Raw genomic sequence first — 6,632 nt, forward strand, 5'->3', positions numbered from 1 at the left:
GATCATCTTAAAAAAAATGAATGTCTAATTAATCAAACATCATGTCGTCCATATTTTGATGATGCATGAGATACTATCCAAGTAGTTGAATCCATGTGGTTATTATGTGTCCTATAATGTAACATCTTAGAAATACTCATTCATGTGGTCAATTATCCAAGCAGGTGAATCTATGTGGTCAACTATCCGAGCGATTGAATCCACTTGTTCATATGATTAGCATGTCATTAAAATTTACTAGCTAGTCTATTCATTCATACAACCATTCATACATAACAAATCCACATTTATTCATACAACCATCAACACATAACAAATCTACTAGTTCATATCTATCAAAAACTAGGTTTGTATAATGAAAATTTGATGCCATCATGTGGATGAGGTACTATGGATACTGATTAATTATACATTATCTATTTATATTTGAATAATTGTTCCCTATTATGTGGATAATTAACATATCTAGATGAATACTTACTTTTGCATGATCGGAGAAAATATATGAATACCTAATTATCCAATTATAGTTGAATATTTGTTAATTGTTATGTGGATGCTAAAAATATCTTATTATGTGGATACGTATTTGTGGATACGTATTTGTTGATACGTATTTGTGGATACTAATGTCTTATTTGTGGATACTTATGTGGATACTTATTCTAAAATCAAATCCACATGGATGATGAGTTATACACGTCCAATAAAAACAACTTGTGTTTTGGTGAAACAATCAATGTTAACTATCAAACAATTTTAACCTCATCAAATCCCCTAAAAAACTAAGCATGCGACCGTTCATTATATCCTATCCTAAACCCTAAATCCTAAACCCTAAACCCTGAACCCTAAACCCTATACCCTAAACCCTATACCCTATACCCTAAACCCTAAACCCTAAATCCTGAAATTTAGACTTTAACCTTAGATCATAAACCATAGTCATAAATTTTAATAAATGTAGCAAAATATGAAGATCTTTTACTATAAAATATGAAACTGACATGCCCCAACCTATAAACCTTGAACCTTAAATTATGCCAAAATTTTGACTTCTTGCATTACATTCTTAATAAATTTCCAAATTCATTGATGTTTTTTGCTATGATGTGGATGGTTAACATGCATAGATTGATAATTGTTTTTGGATGACTAGAGAAAAAAACATATGAATACCTAATTAATTAAAAAAAACTTGGGGTTTAGTAAAGTAGTCATGGTAAACTATCAAACGATTTTAATCTTTCATGTCCATAAAATCAAGTCCACATGGACGCTAAGTTATACACGTCCACTAAAAACTACTTGTGTTTTGGTGAAGTACTCATTGTTAACTACCAAACAATTTTAACCTCATTATATCTCCTAAAAACCTAAGCATGAAACCATTCATTATATCATATGCTAAACTCTAAACCCTAAACCTCTAAGCCTTAAACCCCTATAACTCTAAAACCTAAACCCTAAATCCTAAATTTTATATCATAAACCATAATCATAAAATTAATTTCATAGCAATTGTAACAAATATAGCCAAATCTGAAGATGTTTTACTAGAAAACATATGAAATTGCAAAATTAAAAAAAATATATAAATGTGGCTAAGGAATATATATATATATATATATTGTTATCCACTACTCAAGATTATTCAAACACATATATTAAAGAAAGGGAGTAAGATAAAGAAATAAAATAAAAATTATTTGAAAATGGAGAGAGAGTTAGAGAGGGTAAGAAAGAAAGATAAAGGAAAGTAAATAGAGTAAAAAATAAAAAATAAAAAAAAGATGTGTGTTGGGAAGTAATGTGTTTGGAGAGAGAGTTAGAGGGTAAAAAAAATAAAACACTATAAGAAAAGTGTGTTAGAATGCAAAATTTTATATTACTATTGTTCCAATGGGGGACGCAGATTCCACAGCTTGGGGGTGTATTATCCAATGTTTGTTATTTGAAAGACATTATTTGTACAAAACAGTGGTTCTCATAGTATTTGTACAACACAGTTAACGTGGTCTAGTTGTTACCATACAGTTTTTTAAAAATCAATGTAACATTTTTAGTTTCATCTCTTCAATATTTCAATTCTCATAACCTGGTTTACACGGTTTAGATATTTATCATTATAAAATGTAAACCAGGTCATAACTAATGATAAATATCTAAACCGTGTAAACCAGACCATGAGAATTGAAATATTGAAGAAATGAATCTCAAAATGTCACATTAATTTTTTTTAAAGTGTATGGTAACAACTAGACTACATTAACTATGTTGTATGATATTAACGTTATTATCAATATAAAAAAAAACAACAAGACTATGAAGTGTTTCCGTACGAGACCTAACATTGATATTGGTACTTAAAAAAAAATTGTGTTTCATTTAATAAAACCAATGAAATTGGTTTTCAATCTTAACCCTCCAACACTGTCTATTTACAACAGTACTACAAAAGTTGTTACTGTTCCTCTGTAAACTACCAAGAAGACGCCAGTGGGGATGAAGGCCACGACAAAGTCCAAACTTAAGAAGAAGGCCATCACGGTGGTTGTGACACGATCGAAATATGAAGCTTTAACTATAATTATTAGATAAATAAAGTGTATGAACGAGTTTAATTTCATAAAAAATTATTTTTAGATTTGTGTTCGTCTTCTTAATTACGCTTAAATAGAGTAAATTCATATATGGAGTTTTATTGGATTTAGAAAACTTAATTTTTGAAACAGTAGAGAAAAAAATTAATCAGGAAAATACATTAAAACGTTTTATATACACCATTTACAAAAAAAAAAAGGTGACTGTAAATATTATAGATTCGTCACTATTATTATTTAACTTGAGATATTTTGATCCAATAAAATTACAAACCAACCACAGAAATTGCAGCAGACAATAAAGCATATGCATTTTGATTTTGATCCAAAACAGTACAAACAAAAACCTGCAAGAGTAAACATGAAACTACAAAAAAAGAAAAAGTATTTGGCATACGAACAAAAGGAGATTCAGAAGAAAAAAATTTATTTTGATCAAAAAAAAAGAAGTATTGGCGTAAAAGTAAATTTTTAAACTTAGGAATGTAATTAAAAAAACTCAGCAATTAAGTATAGTTTTGTACAATACATATTCTATTAGGGAATCTTTCATCAAGACACACTTTTTATAAAACTTTGTTCAATTGACACACTTCTTGAGCATAGCACACTTTTCACCTCAATTTTCTATTGTTCACTTACTTTTTAGACTATTTTACCCGCTATAACATTTCATATCTCTTATCTACTTCTTCCCTCTCCCCAATTCTCTTTACTCAATTCTCTCTCTCTCTTTTTCGTAACTCTTTTTATTTTTCTCTCTTTTTATTTTTGTAATCAATTTATTTACTTATTTAGACATAAATTATCAATTTTTTATATATAATGTATTATAATTATATTTTTCCTACAGTTTAAAATCCATTTTACTATATTTAGGATGAATAATTATACCACACATTATCTATTTATCACTGAATATTTGTTCAATACTATGTGGATATTCAAACTAGGTAGATGGATACTTTTGGATGATCATCTTAAAAAAAAATGAATGTCTAATTAATCAAACATCATGTCGTCTATATTTTGATGATGCATGAGATACTATCCAAGTGGTTGAATCCATGTGGTTATTATGTGTCCTATAATGTAACATCTTAGAAATACTCATTCATATGGTCAATTATCCAAGCAGGTGAATCTATGTGGTAAACTATCCAAGCGGTTGAATCCACTTGTTCATATGATTAGCTTGTCATTAATATTTACTAGCTAGTCTATTCATTCATACAACCATTCATACATAACCAATCCACATTTATTCATACAACCATCAACACATAACAAATCTACTTGTTCATATCTATCAAAAACTAGGTTTGTATAATGAAAATTTGATGCCATCATGTGGATGAGGTGCTATGGATACTGATTAATTATACATTATCTATTTATATTTGAATACTTGTTCGCTATTATGTGGATGGTTAACATATCTAGATGAATACTTACTTTTGGATGATCAGAGAAAAATATATGAATATCTAATTATCCAATTATAGTTAAATATTTGTTAATTGTTATGTGGATGCTAAAAATGTCTTATTATGTGGATACATATTTGTGGATACGTATTTGTTGATACGTATTTGTTGATACGTATTTGTGGATACGTATGTGTGGATACGTATTTGTGGATACTAATGTCTTATTTGTGGATACTTATGTGGATACTTATTCTAAAATCAAATCCACATGGATAATGAGTTATACACATCCAATAAAAACTATTTGTGTTTTAGTGAAACAATCGTTGTTAACTATCAAACAATTTTAACCTCATCCAATCGCCTAAAAAAACTAAGCATGAGACCGTTCATTATATCCTATCCTAAACCCTATACCCTAAACCCTAAACCCTAAATCCTAAACTTTAGACCTTAACCTTAGATCATAAACCATAATCATAAATTTTAATAAATGTAGCAAAATATGAAGATGTTTTACTATAAAATATGAAACTGACATTCCCCAACCTCTAAACTTTGAACCTTAAATTATGCCAAATTTTTGACTTCTTGCATTACATTCTTTATAAATTTCTAAATTCATTGATGTTGTTTGCTAATATGTGGATGGTTAACATGCATAGATTGATAATTATTTTTGGATGACTAGAGAAAAAAACATATGAATACCTAATTAATTAAAAAACTTGTGGTTTAGTAAAGTAGTCATGGTAAACTATCAAACGATTTTAATCTTTCATGTCCATAAAATCAAGTCCACATGGACGCTAAGTTATACACGTCCACTAAAAACTACTTGTGTTTTGGTGAAGTACTCATTGTTAACTACCAAACAATTTTAACCTCATCATATCCCCTAAAAACCTAAGCATGAAACCATTCATTATATCATATACTAAACTCTAAACCCTAAACCTCTAAGCCCTAAACCCCTATAACTCTAAAACCTAAACCCTAAATCCTAAATTTTATATCATAAACCATAATCATAAATTTAATTTCATAGCAATTGTAACAAATATAACCAAATCTGAAGATTTTTTACTAGAAAACATATGAAATTGAAAAAATAAAAAAATATATAAATGTGGCTAAGGAATATATATATATATATATATATATATATTGTTATCCACTACTCAAGAATATTCAAACACATATATGAAAGAAAGGGAGTAAGATAAAGAAATAAAATAAAAATATTTGAAAATGGAGAGAGAGTTAGAGAGGGTAAGAAAGAAAGATAAAGGAAAGTAAATAGAGTAAAAAAATAAAAATAAAAGAAAAATGTGTGTTGGGAAGTAATGTGTTTGGAGAGAGAGTTAGAGGGTAAAAAAGTAAAACACTATAAGAAAAGTGTGTGGTGGTTCAAAAGTGTGTTAGAATGCAATTTTTTTATAGAAAAGTGTGCTAAAATGCAAAAAATTTTATTATTATTGTTCCAATGGGGGAAGCAGATTCCACAGCTTGGGGGTGTATTATCCAATGTTTGTTATTTGAAAGACAGTATTTGTACAAAACAGTGGTTCTCATAGTATTTGTACAACACAGTTAACGTAGTCTAGTTGTTACCATACACTTTTTAAAAAATCAATGTGACATTTTGAGATTCATCTCTTCAATATTTCAATTCTCATGACCTGGTTTACAGGGTTTAGATATTTATCATTATAAAATGTAAACCAGGTCATAACTAATGATAAATATCTAAACCGTGTAAACCATGTCATGAGAATTGAAATATTGAAGAGATGAATCTCAAAATGTCACATTGATTTTTTTAAAAGTGTATGGTAACAACTAGACTACGTTAACTGTGTTGTATGATATTAACGTTATTATCAATATATAAAAAAAAAAAAAACAAGACTACGAAGTGTTTCCGTACGAGACCTAACATTGATATTGGTACTTAAAAAAAATAATGTGTTTCATTTAATAAAACCAATGAAATCGGCTTTTAATCTTAACCCTCCAACACTGTCTATTTACAACAGTACTACAAAAGTTGTTACTGTACCTCTGTAAACTATCAAGAAGACGCTGGCAGGGATGAAGGCTGTAACGCGTGTCCCGCGATAATAGAAGATTTGAATTATGTCGTGAATTGTAGTGAAAAGCGGTTAATTTCACTTGGGTTCTTAAGTTGGTCAATTGTAGTGAAAAGCGGTTAATCCGTGGCTGGAGCGGAAAAGAGTATTCCAGCCTATCTCTCTTGTTATTTGGTCGCTTAGGGGTGATTGGTTGTGCGACTAAGTTTCAAGATGAGGTGGTGTCTGGTATATGTGATTAAGTGAAGCTTATTATGGGAAGTGGAGACAAGTGGCTTTTCCGGTCGGATGTCGAAGTCTACAAATGTAAGGTGCTTGTGGAGTTGAAGTACGTTCATATGACTATGGTATCTGGACGTGGAGTATGAGTTAGTAGCCTATACTTATGGAAGATTTTGTAAGGAACGATTTCTACGTCGGTTGTCTCTTCGGAATTATGGGGTTCCGGTGAGATCGTTTCCCATGAATCATGTGCAAGAATTGGGAATCCGGGTGCGGTCGTTTCA

The sequence above is a fragment of the Camelina sativa genome, chromosome 9 (assembly GCF_000633955.1).
Source record: "Camelina sativa cultivar DH55 chromosome 9, Cs, whole genome shotgun sequence".
NCBI classification, from domain to species: domain Eukaryota; kingdom Viridiplantae; phylum Streptophyta; class Magnoliopsida; order Brassicales; family Brassicaceae; genus Camelina; species Camelina sativa.